The sequence below is a fragment of the Onychostoma macrolepis genome, chromosome 20 (assembly GCF_012432095.1).
Source record: "Onychostoma macrolepis isolate SWU-2019 chromosome 20, ASM1243209v1, whole genome shotgun sequence".
Classification (NCBI taxonomy): domain Eukaryota; kingdom Metazoa; phylum Chordata; class Actinopteri; order Cypriniformes; family Cyprinidae; genus Onychostoma; species Onychostoma macrolepis.
The window spans coordinates 6,282,098-6,298,766 of NC_081174.1; the positions used below are offsets into that span (position 1 = coordinate 6,282,098).

The window sequence follows — 16,669 nt, forward strand, 5'->3', positions numbered from 1 at the left end:
ACCTGGATGTCACCTGGTGGGGGACAGTAGCTATCCATGCAGGACGTGGCTTCTTACGCCTTACATCCACCCACAACCAGGACCACAGTTGAACTGCAACAGGTAAGCAAACAAAATGCTTGCTTTCTTTTTAAAATGATAGTTATATTGGTCACTTTAATTAAAAAAAATATATATATATATTAAACAAAGTTACACATAAAACATATGTTCAACTGTATGGAACCTTTCAATATGTATTCACAGTCTCACTTAAGACATTATATGTTTTAGAGCCCATAAGAAAACTCACAGTGTTGTGGAAAGGGGCATTGGGCAGATGAAACATCGGTTTCATGTCCTGCATGGGGAAATCTGGCTAACTCCAGAGAAAGCAAGCAGGCTCATCACTGTCTGTGCCATTCTGCATAACCTGTGCAAGCAACAAAATATTCCACAGCCAGAGAAGAATGAAGATGATGCTGATTCTTCTGCTGCTGATGATAGCGGAATGGCTGTTCACACAATACAAAGTGGACTGGCATACAGGGACCACTTCGTCAATACTCACTTTGGGTAAACCATCACAACAACAATATCTTGCTAAGAGCAGCATCACAGACTAGCAGAGTAATGTCATTTCTCAGCTTAAATAGCATGATAAATACATGGACCTTGGATTACCAAACTATAATAAGCACTTTTATGACAATTATTGTAGCTTTATCTTGCATCTACAAAAATGAGTCAAAAGACAAGTTATGATTGTAATGTTTTTATTCAAGAGATTGTCCGTTTTTAAGCATGTTCAGTTTCTGAGAATAGTACTCCTCTTGTAAGTGGAGAAGCCTCTCCTATGTGTCAAGGAGCTGTTTCTTTAATAAACAAATTTTAAGCTCCAATTTCTGTTCCAACAGAGATGCTGCTGAAGCAGGACCACCACCAGTTGCTGCAGGACCAGAGCCTGGAGAAAGGGCGGGAGGATCTGGGTGGGTTGGGGAGGGGCCAGGGCCGGGGCGAAGTGGGGCAGGAGCATCGCCATGATTGCCAGCTGAAGTGTTGGCCCTAAAAAGAGAGAGAGGGTTTTAGCATCTTATTTTGTGTACCCTATATTGTGAGGCATTTACAAAATTATTATTATGATTGCTATTATTTAGTAAGTCATTGTAATTATGTGATTCTTAATTGATTTATTAAACATGACAATCATTAATAACTGTCCCAGCTGTGAATAATTGAGGCAAATGTTTCAATTAAAAAAAAAAAAAAAAACTCTTACTCGCCAAGTTCATTCAGCAATTGCATTGCAGGGTCAATGCATCCCTCCAGCCCTGTTATGCTGGTGTCTGAGCGCCCATGACACTGTACACCGAGGCAACAGGTGATAAAGCCTTAGGCGCTGAGCCACCTCTCTCATGAATGCAATAAATATTTTAATAAGGCTATAGATTTTAATCTGCAATAGCATAACAAGGTTACATGAACACATTATGGTCAACTTGAAAACAACGTCCTTTTACCTGTAGCAGTTGTTTGTCGCTTGAATTCTGCAGTCTCTGCCCGACTTTGCAAAGAATACCAACGCTTTTCACAGTCATCTGGACCCTGGACCACAAAACCAGTCTAAAGTCGCTGGGGTATATTTGTAGCAATAGCCAAAAATACATTGTATGGGTCAAAATTATCGATTTTTCTTTTATGTCAAAAATCATTAGGATATTATGTAAAGATGATGTTCCATGAAGATATTTTGTAAATTTCTTACCGTAAATGTATCAAAACTTAATTTTTGATTAGTAATATGCATTGCTAAGAACTTAATTTGGACAACTTTAAAGGCGTTTTTCTCAATATTTTGATTTTTGATTTTTCACTTAAGACTGGTTTTGTCGTCCAGGGTCACATTTATTTGCACACATATATTTTCCCACACATCTTTTTTGGTTTTGGAGGTTATCCCAACTCCAAATTTTCCCTTGATTATATGTTTATTTTCATTAACAAGTTGAGCAAGAAGTAACAGTTGTTCTTGGGTCCAGTTTGCTTTTCTTTTAGGTTTACATGCCTTACTATCAGCCATGATTATTCTACTCTGTTAATTAAAAGGCTGTTTATATGCATATCCACTAATTGTTTACGAGAAGCACACATGTAAGAGGCTGACAATTAGCTGAACATATACTTGTTTAATTAGTGACAATTATCCTGCATTTTAAAATCTTTATGCGAATGTGGCAATTATCATTTTTATTTTTAAACCTTATTTGATTATGACAACATGATATTGCGCTCTACAATATTTCTATGAATAAATCTCTGACAGAGACTATCAGCCAATCACTGTGTGCTACATCCATAGCAACGAGGTCAACCCCACTCTTATCCTTAGCTTAAGACTTCTCTCTGTTCCTTAGTAAAAGTTTGTCTCAGCAGCTTTTTGAATAGGTTTTAAGAGAAAACTCTTAGCTAAAAACCTTTACTGCCATTTAGGAGAAATCTTAGTGCGGAGTTAAAATGTTTTGTGAATACGGGCCCAGGTCTCAAACAAGTCGCACCATCTGTCAGTGATGAAGATGCTTGTTATCACTTTTCAAAGATGTTAATTTACTGTTAATGGTTTCACACTTTGACAGGTTCTCTGGCTGCTGGATTGAGTGTCGCCTCTTGAGGTCATCTCCGGATCTTACAGGAAGACAGCATACCCTGCTCCTCAGCATTGCTCTCTATTTAGAACTCCCGTCTGGATAAACAAGAAGAAAAGAACAAGAAAAAGAGAAAGGGAGAAGGGGGAGAAAGTGCAGCGAAATTGAAAAGCTGAAAGAAAATGAGTTTTCAAACGTATTTCTGCCAGGGGAATGCAGCACGGCTGTTTGTGTCCCTCAGATGGTGAATTGTTGTGGAGGTGTTATAATCATTAGTCCAGATAGAGAGACAGCCACACTGTCTGTCTGCGGCAGGGAATCTAAGAGAGTACTGCAGATGTTCTCTGCATGAGGGAGACAGGTCTCTAAAGATAAGACACAAACAAAAGTGCTCTAAATACTCAAAAGGTCCCGGACTGAGAGAGATACTGATTCAGTACAATACTGTCTGAAGGATCATGGCCAGAATGGCAGTGGAAAATCTGAACAGTGAAAGAAAATTGTGGCTTTCTGTGAATTTAAGTTTGCTTACTAGTGTGTTTGAAGCTTTGTGTGAATGTGTATAGCATAAAGGGTGAATTGACTTTCTCATAAAATCAATTTTATGAGCAGTTTCACAATGCTGTGTAAGGACCTGCCGATTTCCAAACTAATGGCCACTAGATGGTAGAATGTTTTTGATTTCATGGTAATTGTTCCTGTTCTCATTACTGTGCTAATTATCATATAGGGTGCATCTTATTAGTTTGTCTCCCTAGAAGTTACTTTGGCTTGCTGATTCAGTGTTTAGTAGTGGTGAGAAACTGAGCTTTTTAAAATGGAAGCAAATGATTCACTCTGCCCAAGTGTCTTTGAGAGGAATTGGCTAAAGCGGGCCATTATCTACATAATTGGAGAGATTTTGGGCCGCATTTCTCCCCTTCTGACAATCCTGTTTTAAGAGTGATCGAATCTGCTCAGATGAGAATTGGGATCGCACTGATCTCAAATTGTAAATATCCAACACGTTGAATATTTATAATCAGAAATCCTTTTGTGTGGGGGAAACCCAGAGGACCAACGTGTCTGTTGTCTGCCATTTGTTACTCTAAAGTCACAAAAGATTTTGTGAATTTCCAGTGTTCACCACAAATTAAATTGTGTCATGTTATAGGGACTACTGAACAGACATTTAGAAGTTGATTTTACAACGCAAAGTATTTAAAATAAAAATGAAGATATGTAAACACTTACATTATTACAACACTATAAGTGTCCCATCAGATAATGAAAAGTTCGACACACTTGTGGTCTTCATCCTCACTTGAACACTTGGGCCAAATACAGGAAATACATCATATAAGCAGTCAAGTGGTCAAGTGCAAACACCACAAGCATGGGAATTTGGGCAAGGGGAAAGTTTCTGACAGGTGAGTTTGATCAAGTTTGGAGCTAAACTCTGCAGGAAAGTTGATCTTGAGGGTCAGAGTTGAGAACCTCTGACCTAGAAGACCACTATGCTAACCTAGAGCTTAGCTCCAATCCTAAATCCCCTGAACCAGCTAATCAAGGTCGCCATGGCTATTTGAAACCTCGAAGTAAGGGCATTAGGGCAGGCACAAGCTAAATTCTGCAGAATGTTGGTCCTCCAGGAGCAGGATTGGACACATCTGATCTATGTACTAGTACCTAGATAAACCCATATGCTAATCAAGAGAACTTTTTTTTAAAAACTCAAATAAAGCAACTATTTAAATAAAGCAAATATTTATGACTTAACATCCAAAACTATTGAACTTTTCCAAAAAAAAAAAAACATATAGCAAGCTCCTAAATCCCTAAACACACTGCACGATTTTCGGCTGTCCCAGACGAAAGATTGGCATCGTGAAACAATCGTGGCGATTTCTGTGATTGTGGCTCCTAAACGGTGCTCTTATGTCGTACAGTGAGAAAGGTTCAAAGACGGACGTTGTCACGGTCTTGCGACCAAAGATAGCCTACGATACAGCATGGTCATTCAGCATGACCATTGCACAGTGTGTTTGCTGGTACGATCCACGTTTACTGACCAACCAATAAAAATGCAACAAGAAATCAACGCGACAAGGTGCTAAAACATAAAACTGCTTACCTCAAGCACTTATCCCTTCCTCTTTTGCCGCTTCCACTTTTTTTGAGCACACATAAAAATACAACTGCTAAAGTGTGATTTATCATGCTCTTTTTTTTTTACCACTAGCGCAGGCTGATGACGTTTTATTTTTCAATAGTGTTGTAGTGTACGAGTGAATAGGTGTCATCATCGTACAGTCTACACACACGTCATAGCCAAGTTTATTAGATCCATGTTGCACAGTGTGACATGCAGTGATCTCATAGGATTGCTAAAATTGCGCAGTGTGTTTTGGGCTTAAACACCCCAACCACCCCCAAAAGGTTCTTCTTGAGCATATTTGCTCAAACAAATCTTTGAAAAACATTTATTAAGAGTGAGCTTGTTGAACTGACCTGAAGGTAAAACAAGACCATGTTACTGTCTTTTTGCAGAGACATTTCATCCAAAGCACGTAGAGCACACTGGGACAGCTCCCCAGGGCATCATGGGCTAAAGTGTCTCACTTATGAACATGATGGAGCTTTTAGGAATTGACCGATTTTCAATTTTTCCTCAACAGGGACTGTTTTTGACATGCTTCCATTACCAGCCAAGAAGCTACACTGCTACAGCTGCTCAAAAACATGAACCATGTAAGCACAAATTTACACTGACTAAACCTCGCAGGACTTCATGAGTGCATTAAAGATTGGCTTTAAAAAACAAAAAACATACACACGCAGACATATGTTCTAAATAATATTTCTGCATTCAAATGATTTTGGGAAACTTCAGAATCGGGCATTTGTTATTATGAATATTGTGATAGTTAGCTAACATTAACTATCAATGAGCAATACAGTTGTTACAGTATTAGTTATCAATGAGCAATACAGTTGTTACAGTATTAGTTAGCTAATAAATATACCGTTCATTCTTAGTTCATGTTAACTCAGGTCCATGAAATAATATTAACAGATACAACTTTTGATTTTAACAATGCATTAGTAAATGTTGAAAGTAGCATTAACTAAGCTTTAGAACTACATTGTTAATTCATGAGAACTAATGTTAACAAATTAATCCTTATTGTAAAATGTAATTAATTTAATTTCATTGGCACTTATTTGACTGGTGGCTGGCATTTTTCCCATCTGATCACATTGAATGCAGCAAAAGCACTGATGCTTGTAGATTATCTCACATGCAAATTAGTTAGCCTTAGGATGGTTATTAGCAAGACTTGTTACCACACAACTAAGATCAAGAAGGAGCAGACTGAACATAGTACTTTCAGCTGTTGTCTTTATCTCATGACACTCTGTGTGAATCTTGTATTTTGCAATCTCATGCAAATAAACAAAGAGATTTACACTACCAGATGCTTCCTCAGAAGTGAATTTTGATTGCAACTGATAATTCATTTTATTATTTAATGAAGTATATTAATAATTGTAGTTAAAAAGTGCTTGTCTAGAGCACTGTGGCAGAAATCACACATTCAAATGTATACATTTTGTCAGTGAAACCAAATCCCTCCTTAGACTCACAATTACCAAGTCGCACCATCTGTTTTAAATAAAACAATTCTGTCGTCATCAGCTCACCTTCTTGTAGCTCACAATCTTTATGACATTTTCCTCATCAAACACAAAATGAGGTAATTATCTAAATGCCAAAAAAAACAGGTTTGCACTGGTACCCAATCAAAAATACAGTAGCTACATTAAGGGATCATGATTATAGAAAAACACCTTGTTTGCATATATTTTGGCAACTTTAACATTTCAGGGTATTTTCAACAAGCTTAGGCTACTACATATGCTCCTGTTTATTGATATTGATTGAAAGTGAGAGAATTCAGCGCTAATGTTCATTTATAATCTAATCAATGCGATAAAGAGTCCTGCCGACTCTCTCATCTTTCTGAAAATCAGCCTTAATAAATTTCATCTGAGGTATGGAAGCTCTCTCCCATGTCTGCAAGCGTAACTCAGTCGAGCTGTTTATAGCAGAATGATTAATGACATCTAAAAATGAAGAACAGAAAAAATCACATCTCTCCTTTTCAGACCCTCTAAGAGTGAAATTACATGACACTGTTGGAAATCACATCACGTATAAAGTTAATTCATTTCTAGTCTTTCAAAACAATGATTGTGGACATGACCAAAAAAAATCTGTTTTAGCTATTTAGCATATTGGAGACATGAGAGATATTTGAAGTTATATAGTAATTTCAGAGGCTAAACTCAATTTGTTAGTTGTAAAACTCAAACAGATATGCTTGAAAAAAGTGAATTGTAAAGCTATTTGAGTGCCTTTTGTTGAATCAGCAGAACATATCTAATTCTAACACCAATACATGCAAATTTATTTAAATATACCATGTGAAAATTAATATTAGCACAGTTAAAACAGTATTAAATACAAGTTCTTTAATTTGTCATTTGCATTTTTTTAAATTCCTCTTATTAATAGTAATAGTAGTGCTAACTATTCGACATACTTATTATTTTGTACTAAGACTCCATGTTGGCCCCAATAGGCTACAGCGGCCCTAGTCATATTTCTGCAGCAGCATATTATTAAGACACAGGAGTGGGCTCTTTAGACTTGAGGTAGTGTACTGAGACCCCATGTGGACCCATAATGGCCCTTGAATCACCAGTCATATCTCTGCAATTTATCATCAACACAGGGGTGGGCTCTCTTGCCTTGGTACAGTATACTGAGGCCCCATGTATCTTGGGGTGTCCAAAACCTATTCCTAGAGGGTCACTGTCCTGGAAAGATGTGCTCCAAATCAACCCAAACACACCTGAACCAGCTGATCACAGTCTTCAGAGTGTGAAGAGTCTTGCACTTCCAGGCAAGAGTGTTGGAGCTAAAATCTGCAGGAGCAGTTTTGGATACACCTGTTCTATGATATTTTAGTACATAGACAGGACTGGGGCCCCCAAGGACTGTTAGGGGCTCCAATCATATCTCCGCACCAGATTATCACACAGACATGGGGGCCAGCTCATTTTCCTTGTGGTAGTGTACAGAATCCACATATGGGCCCCCAGTGGCCCTTGGGGGCCCATTCATACTTCTGCATATGTCAAAATGTCAACAGTCAAAGAGTCATTCAGATTGACTTATTTTACTTCAGATTGACTCATATCTCTGCATTAGAATATCATAGAGACAGGAGGTGGGCTCTTGCACATTGCACTGTCAGAAAGAAAAAAAAAATATTCAAAATTTGTACCTTTAGGGTGTAGCATATGTGTTCTAAGTGAGATGGACATAATTAATCATAACGGGTTGTTATCAATTATATATCCATCTTCAGGAATTAGCTGTAGCATTAATAGTACAATAAAATGATTAGTTCGTCCGCAGTACGGACCGTCTATTGACTCTAAGGAAAATTATTTCTCTGGCCATGACAAATAATTTCCTTAGAGCATGTAACAAGACCGGACGTTAAAGCGACCTCGTTCTGAGAGCAGCAGATACAGACAACCAAGTGTGAATACATATGGATGTTTATTAAACTACACTACAAGGGAACATGCAACATCGAACTAGACACAGACATACACACATTAAACATAGATGCCAACGCAAGGAAGGGATGGAGAGAGAGAGAGAGAGAGAGAGAGAGGAGGGAGCGTTCGCGCGCAAGAGAGAGTGTAATGGCAAGATTTAGACATCAGCTAACTACAACCTGTTAAGAACCATCAGATAATCACATCACCTTAATTAAAAGGGGTCGAAGCCTAGAAGCGCATCTAAATAGTTAACAAGCGGTTACTTGCATGGGTTTTGTGGGTGCTGAGTAAAGCATCCTGGTGCATGTATAAAGCGTAGATTCCTGGTGAATTCCTTTAGGAGTGAAAGCTTCGTCATTCCAGCCATGGGTTGATTAGTCCGAAGTGAATCGACAAAGTTACTGAATTTAAAACTGCCAGAAGCTCGGACTCCCCCCGGAAGGGGAGTCGTGAGGTTTCCAAGGTGATATGTGTGTCTCCAGGGCCCCGAAGTAAAGAGAAGACCTGCCTTTTCGGAGTGGGAGAAGTTTTATCTGGTTTCCCTGTAACACCCATTTTGGTTAGTTTGACCAATAACAAGGCACATAGACACCTCATTTGCATGTTTTACGACTGATCTGGAGACTGGTGTAATTTTCCCCACAGTACAGTAAAAATAGTATGATGCATTTCACGATCACATAGTGTACATCATTGTGTGAGGAATAAAGAGCAGCTCATTTTGATATCAAGAAAGAGACATCTAAAAAGTATTAAATCAGAGATACATTCATACACCTGAATATGAGTGTTTAGAGCTTACTAATACGAATAACGAGTGGTAACTAGGCTAATATAATAAGGAAACATACAAACAACACATGCAAATACCAGATACATTTGTAACTGATTAATTATGGTCTAAATAAAGAAAATGCATCTATGTGTGTGTTCTGTATCTTGTAATCGTGGGGGTAGTCCACTGGTCAGCCAGGCCTGGTACAGAGGGTCATTTAGTTCTCTTGGAATGTGTTTGAAGTCCGATGGAGAGACAAGATAGTCGATCTGTTTAGCATCTTTTTGACAGTGGGGGGGACAACCCTTGGCAATTAGCACCCATATAATGGTAGAATGTGGGGCCAGGCTGTGAATTATATGCAAATGTCAAAAGGCTAAAAGAGTCTCTTAAGACATAAAGTCCCAACGACCATCAAGGATCATAAGCAGATGTTACAAGGGGTACAATAGCTTGTCACTGGGGCAGTACGATCAATGTAATTTGAGTAGTAATATGTACCCGTAAGGTCATATATCTGCACCATAATATCATAGACACTTGGGGCCAGCTCTTTTTCCCTACAGAGTCCCTATGTTGGCCCCCAAATGCCCCTGGGGACCGTAGTCATATCTCTGCAGGGGAATATCATACAGACAGGAGGTGGGTTCTTGCAACCTCATGCAGTGAATTGAGCTTTATGTGTGATTCCCAGCAGCCTTTGGGGGCCCCAGTCATATATCTGCACCATAATATTATAGACACTTGGGGACAGCACTTTTTCCCTATAGAGTCCCTATGTGGGCCCCCAAATGCCCCTGGGGACCCCAGTCATATCTCTGCAGGGGAATATCATACAGACAGGAGGTGAGCTCTTGCAACCTTGTGCAGTGTACTGGGCTTCATGTGGGACTCCCAGCAGCCCATGAGGGCCCCAGTCATATCTCTGCACCAGAATATCATAGAGACATTAGAGACACCCCTTTTTTTCTTGGGATTTTGTATAAAAATCCTATTTGGGCCCACAAATGCCCCTGGGGACCCCAGCCATATCCCTGCATGGGAATCTCATAGAAACAAGAGGTGGGCTCTTGTGCCCTGGTGCAGTGTACCTAGGCCTCCCGTAAGATCTCTGCAGTAGAATGTCATAGAAACATGGGTTCTGGCTCTTTTTTTTCAGTGGCAGTGTTTATAACTCATCTGGCAGTGAGTTTTAAACCGGAAAGTACACCTCACATTTTGTTCAGAAAATGTTCTTATCTAGTGATTATTATCATTATTATATGACACAGAGGGGTCAAAAGCCTTGGAGCATTATACAATTTATGACACAGCATTTTATAACACTCTGTTATTAGGTTTCCACATATATACACCGGTGGGCAAATACTACAGTGATGATACAGTGAATGAGGCCCTGGGGAAGGAAAGAGAGAGAGAGGAATAGGCTTTATGATGCTCGCTATTGAAAAGAGAACAAACTGATCCTGCCAACAAACATCCTTTGATGGAGCTGAACTCCATTGAATTGAGTCAAATCTAATTCCACTGAACTGAAAGCAGGCAGAGAAAGAAAGCCAGAGAGATATGGATGGAGGGTGAAAGGAAGAGAGGACCGGGGAAGCGGATTAGAGTCTCTAGAGATGCTGCGGCCGTCTGAACAGGTGTTTGTCGAGGGAGAGAGAGAGAGACGCTGGAGTAAACTGAACTGCAGCGGTGGGTTCTCTAGAGGTGTGTAAGTATGCTGCACTGTTTGATGTGTGGAGAACTGAACTGATTTTGATGTGCAGTCCTGTGTGGATTGAGCAGGGGAGATATGTCACACACATGCACACCCAGAGATGGGCTCTCTGATGTCTGTATTTATTGACTTTTCACTTTTCTGACAGCTGCCTGTTTTCCATTCAGGGACAGGCCACACACACACACACACACACACACACACACACACCCTTCATCCCCTCTATCCCCGATAGCGCCTGTCAGTCAGAAGTCATTCAGCAAGAGGAAATTTCTGGGATGCCACTGCCAGGAAATACAAGTGTTTGCTAAAGAGAGGAAATGGAAGTTGCATAAAAAACTGAGCTAAAGGGGTTAGTGTTTATCAGTGTCATAGCCATACTCACATTTAGTCTTTGAGCAGAACATTATAATATATTAATATACAGAACTTAATTAGTGTCACATGATCAAGAATACTGAAATTGAGAACAGCAGCATAATCGCAAATGTGATATTTCTTTATATTCAACAATACAGTAAACAGATGAATGAGTACTTAGACTGTAGGCAAAATACCAGTTCTTTTGGCTATGTTTTGCTTCATCAGCAAAATAAAAATTCCAGACAAAAACCCACACAAAATCAAGTCAGAATCAGCATTTTTGAAGGAATTGGTTGAGTGAATGATTCAGTGACTCACTCATAAAGACAAAGTCATTTATTCTCACCTTCTGGCACAACAACCTGCAGAGTCACTAAAAAAATCCTAACAGCCCATCTGGATCTCCGCTCTGCCAGTCAAATTTGAAGACCAGAACTATATATTACAAATCTGTCATATATTCTTAAACATTTTTTGGTAAAACTTTGCATAATGTTAAAAAGTTGCATATGTTAATATACTGCCAGATAATGGTAAAAAACTTGGCTTGCTGTCCGCGAAGGAAGCTTGAACCCGAGGCTCGGCTCGAGCTCCGAGTAAGAACCCCCCCCCCCATGATGATATGGTGTGGATGAAAGAGAAGGGATTTAAAGGAGGAGAAGGGGTGGTGGAGGGATGCCGGAAGAATAGTTGCTTGGACAGAACAATGACTGCTACTTATATACGGTCGAAACGATGATTGGCAGGACTGGATGATTAGGCTCCTCCCGAACCTGCGTTGTGAACTTCATTTAATGGACCTGCACTAACACGAACTAACAATAAATAGTTGTATTTTTATAAACAAATAAATTAAGATTAATAAATACTGCAACAAATGTATTGGTCTTTATGTTAGCTAATGCATCAACTGTTGCTAACATTAAAGGTGCCATAGAATGGAAAACTCTATTTACCTTGACATAGTTGAATAATAAAGAGTTCTGCACATGGAAATGACATACTGTAAGCCTCAAACACCATTGTTTCCTCCTTCTTATGTAAATCTTGTGCGTGCAAAAGACCACTGAAAAAGAGGCAAATCCCAACATAACACTGACTGTGACGTTACAGTCGGGATCATTAATGTTTACGCCCCCAACATTTGCATAACGTGTTCTAGGCCAGCGGGACCTGCACAGCCGAATCATCGATGCAGTGTTGCCACATATTGCTATTAAAACATAAAAACCCATAAATAAATAAAAATAAACCAAAATTATTTCAAATCTTTTGCAATTAAGATAAGATAAAGATATCGCTGACCCTAAACTGCAACGTCCTACTTTATTAACTTTCTAAAGTGTCAAAAAGAGTGAAAAGACAAGTCCAAAAACACTTATACGAGCTGGATCTGGCAACGCAGAGGATGCGTTAGCGGCCGCACCCTCGCCCTCACTAACAACTCTCTCTCAAGCCTCTTTCACTCCACCAGCATCTCGCAGCGATCATGTAATAGTTATATCTGCAGGCATCTTGTTTGTTCCAAACCTTCCAAAACAATAAAAGTTCTATAGGTTCTGACAGCTATATAACATCAAATAGGCTACATATCTCAAAAAATGAACTATTATAGTTCTCACAAAAATAGAGTTCTACAGACTATGCATAATAACAGAAATGTTGCTCACAGCAGGTGGTTTGAGGATAGGCAGTAATTGTTTTGAAATGTATTGTTGAAGGTGGTGGATTCGTTAGAGCAGTAGTATTTTGATGGCTACTGTAGCAGACTTTAAAGGGAATGAATTCAGAGATGCAGCTTCTCTGAGGCAGTTTTATCATGCGAACATGTTTTTGCATTTTACTTTGCTGATTTTCAGTGTAAACGTGCTAAGTAGATGTGTTTGTCCATTGCTCTTGTGTCTCACATGAACGGTGTTTGAGTTAAAATAAGTTGAACTTATTAATAAAAAAAAAAAAAAAAAAATATATATATATATATATATATATATATACATTTTAAATAAGCTTTAATTTCCACTGCCCTTCATCTCATGTTTTTAAACTCAAAAGTGTTCAGTGTGAATGGCCCTAAGACTTGGAGAGGCCGGGAGTGTGTGTTGGACCAGTTATGTTTAGCCTTGTGAAATCTACGTCGTATTCAACAGTTGAGAGAAGCATCATTTCTGCAGTCTCTGTGGTTGTGGAGTGAAGACATCATCCTGATGAGAGTCGACAGGAAGAGGTGAATGAGAAGAGAACACAGACTAACGAGAGAGAGAGAGTGAGCTGGAAAGGACGTACCGTGAAAGGGCAGATCTCCACCCATCGCCGTTCTTTTTTTGTTCTGTCTGTTTGTCATAAAGATGAAAGAGTTTAAACTTCAGACAGATATCAAAGCCTGTCAATACATACACACATATTGCTGCAACTCTAATAAAGACATCACCTGTGAGACAAAAACTTCAAGAGAGAGTGCGTGAGTTACATCAGGCCTGCTAACATATGCTAATATGCTGATATACAGATGGTACGGGATGACGTGGAGAGGTCAGATCCAGTATCACGTCCGCATGAATTCAGAAGACATGAGCTGTGACTGGATGAAGTTCAGACTTGTTGTAAGCAAGAACTTGTTTTGACAGTGTAGCCTAAAAATGAATATAAATAATATAGGAACATGCCAAACTATATGGATTCTCTTCCAAAAATGTTTCCACAAAAAAATAATTTTTTCTCTACAGCTATTGTTACTGTTGTAGATTCATATTAAATCCATTTGAGATTCACAATCAGTTTCCAACTTTCACAGTCTACATGTGGAGTGGCAATATGGTGCAATGTCTACATAGTTTTTATAAATGTATCTAGTTTTCTCTCATATATTTGCGTAACATAAATTGTAAAAATGATGGTGCTTGCATATTCTGCCCACTGCACCTACTGTATGATATTGATACTTGCAAATTATTACTACTGTATTTTACACTTCAGGTAAATTTTTGTTTGCAAGCATTCATTTAGGACTAAGTGAAACAAAACACTAAATTGTAATTATCATAATTACACAATCTAATAGTAAATTAAATGTAAGTGAATGATTTGGCTGTGGACACAAGCTTTTGGCAAGATGAAGGAATTCATTTTGTCTTGCCCCATAGTTCACACAAAAATGAAAATTACCCCATAATTTACTTACCCTCAAACCATCCTAGGTGTATATGACTTTCTTCTTTAAGATGAATGCTACTTTAGTTATATTAAAAAAATGTCCCGGCTCTTCCAAGCTTTATAATAGTTATTTTTAGATTTTGAGGTCTAAAAAAGTGCATCCATCCACCATAAAAAGTGCTCCACACGACTCCGGGTGGTTAATAAAGGCCTGAAGCGAAGCATTTGTGTAAGAAAAATATCCATATTTAAAACTTTATAAACCGTAATCTCTAGCTTCCGCTAACTGTTGTACGCGCATTCACGAGAGAGTGGCGTTCCAGCGAATGACATAGACATATCACAAGCTCTGGTGAGAAGTGACGCAGAAACTCAGAAGAGAGAGCAAAAAAAAATACCAGTCACAAATTAATTAGAAAATTAGGATTTGTAAAGAAAAAGTCAGATACAAGTCATACAGACCTAGGATGGCTTGAGGGTGATTAATTCACGGGTACTTTTCATTTTTGGGTGAAATATCCCTTTAAATGCTTGACCTGAGCAAAACAGCAGAAGTGTGGAAAGTGCATAGAATGTACATCTGCAGCGCATTATTGCAGTGCATTATGGGATCAACCACTACACCACTACAAATGGGGCAAGTCCCAATACCCACACTTTTGAGCATAAAAGTGCATAAAAGGATGTATTGTAAGTGCACATAAGCTGGAAAAAAAAGAAAAGGAAAAAAAAAAAGCCAAAGATCAGCACCCTTAAAACACATTAAATCCACAGTATCTCCAATAGTGCTTTGGAATCTAGGAACTTGAGCAATGTCAAGGAAAACTTATTTAAGTTAAATTACACAGAACAAAATTATAAAAGCAACACTTTTGTTTTTGCCCCCATTTCTCATGAGCTGAACTCAAAGATCTTTTTCTAAGATTTTCTATAAACTTTTTCTATGTACACAAAAGGCCTATTTCTCTCAAATATTGTTTACAAATCTGTCTAAATCTGTGTTAGTGAGCACTTCTCCTTTACTGAGATAATCCATCCACTTCACAGGTGTGGCATATCAAGATGCTGATTAGACAGCATGATTATTGCACAGGTGTGCCTTAGGCTGGCCACAATAAAAGGCCACTCTAAAATGTGCAGTTTTATCACACAGCACGATGTCACAGATGTCGCAAGTTTTGAGGGAGCGTGCAATCGGCAGTTCGTCGTCGTAACCAACTTGAGTGGGCAAATGCTCACATTCGATGGCGTCTGGCACTTTGGAGAGGTGTTCTCTTCACGGATGAATCCTGGTTTTCACTGTACAGGGCAGATGGCAGACAGCGTGTATGGCGTCGTGTGGGTGAGCGGTTTGCTGATGTCAGCGTTGTGGATCGAGTGGCCCATGGTGGCGGTGGGGTTATGGTATGGGCATCGGTGTATACGACAGTGTGTTCCAGCTCCTGCCAATATCCAACAACTTCGCACAGCCATTGAAGAGGAGTGGACCAACATTCCACAGGCCACAATCAACAACCTGATCAACTCTATGCGAAGGAGACGTGTTGCACTGCGTGAGGCAAATGGTGGTCACACCAGATACTGACTGGTTTTCGGACCCCCCCGGACCCCCCCAATACAGTAAAACTGCTCATTTTAGAGTGGCCTTTTATTGTGGCCAGCCTAAGGCACACCTGTGCAATAATCATGCTGTCTAATCAGCATCTTGATATGCCACACCTGTGAGGTGGATGGAGTATCTCGGCAAAGGAGAAGTGCTCACTAACACAGATTTAGACAGATATGTGAACAATATTTGAGAGAAATAGGCCTTTTGTATACATAGAAAAAGTCTTAGATCTTTGAGTTCAGCTCATGAAAAATGGGGGCAAAAACAAAAGTGTTGCGTTTATAATTTTGTTCAGTGTAATTAGATATTAGATTTAAAGAGTAAAGTGTTGCATGTTAAAGAGATACAGAGATGAGTATGTGTGCTTTTTCACTGAATTTGAAGCATAGCAAATACATTGTGTTGTCTGTTACATACTGTAGGGACTACAAAACCAAAATTTTGAAGCTTCTTTTAAAGTACAGAGTATTGAAAATAAAAAATGCAAATAAAGCGCTGTAAAAATCAGCAATTTTACAGCACTATGTTGTAAATGTGTCCCATCTGGTAATCAACAGATGAAGTCCACTTGAATACTTAACCCACGTTGTCAAGTGCAAAGAAGTGTGGGTATTGGGATAAGCCTATGGTTTTCTCCTCAAATAGTGCACTACATAAGGGTATACAGCCTATGACTTGATTTACAAAATTTGATTTGCATGTATAACAAGATACAAACCTAAAAACATGCATACAAAATGTGTGAACTAATCTGCTAGCTTCTAATGTGGGTTGTATCTCTCAGATGTGCAACACAACACATCTTGTCAGGT

The 16,669-nt window shown here is 39.0% G+C and overlaps 1 protein-coding gene across 1 annotated transcript in view; it reads right to left on the reverse strand.

The window, feature by feature from the left end:
* Positions 1-861: 861 nt before the first annotated feature.
* Positions 862-16,669, reverse strand: part of LOC131527582 (exostosin-1) — a 354,500-nt gene continuing 338,692 nt past the window's right edge. The window contains exons 12-15 of the transcript XR_009267686.1: positions 2,588-2,986; positions 1,500-1,584; positions 1,259-1,341; positions 862-1,044 (exon numbers count right to left, since the gene is read on the reverse strand). The gene's annotated coding sequence lies outside the window, so the exon portion shown is untranslated. The remainder of the gene's footprint in view (positions 1,045-1,258; positions 1,342-1,499; positions 1,585-2,587; positions 2,987-16,669) is intronic.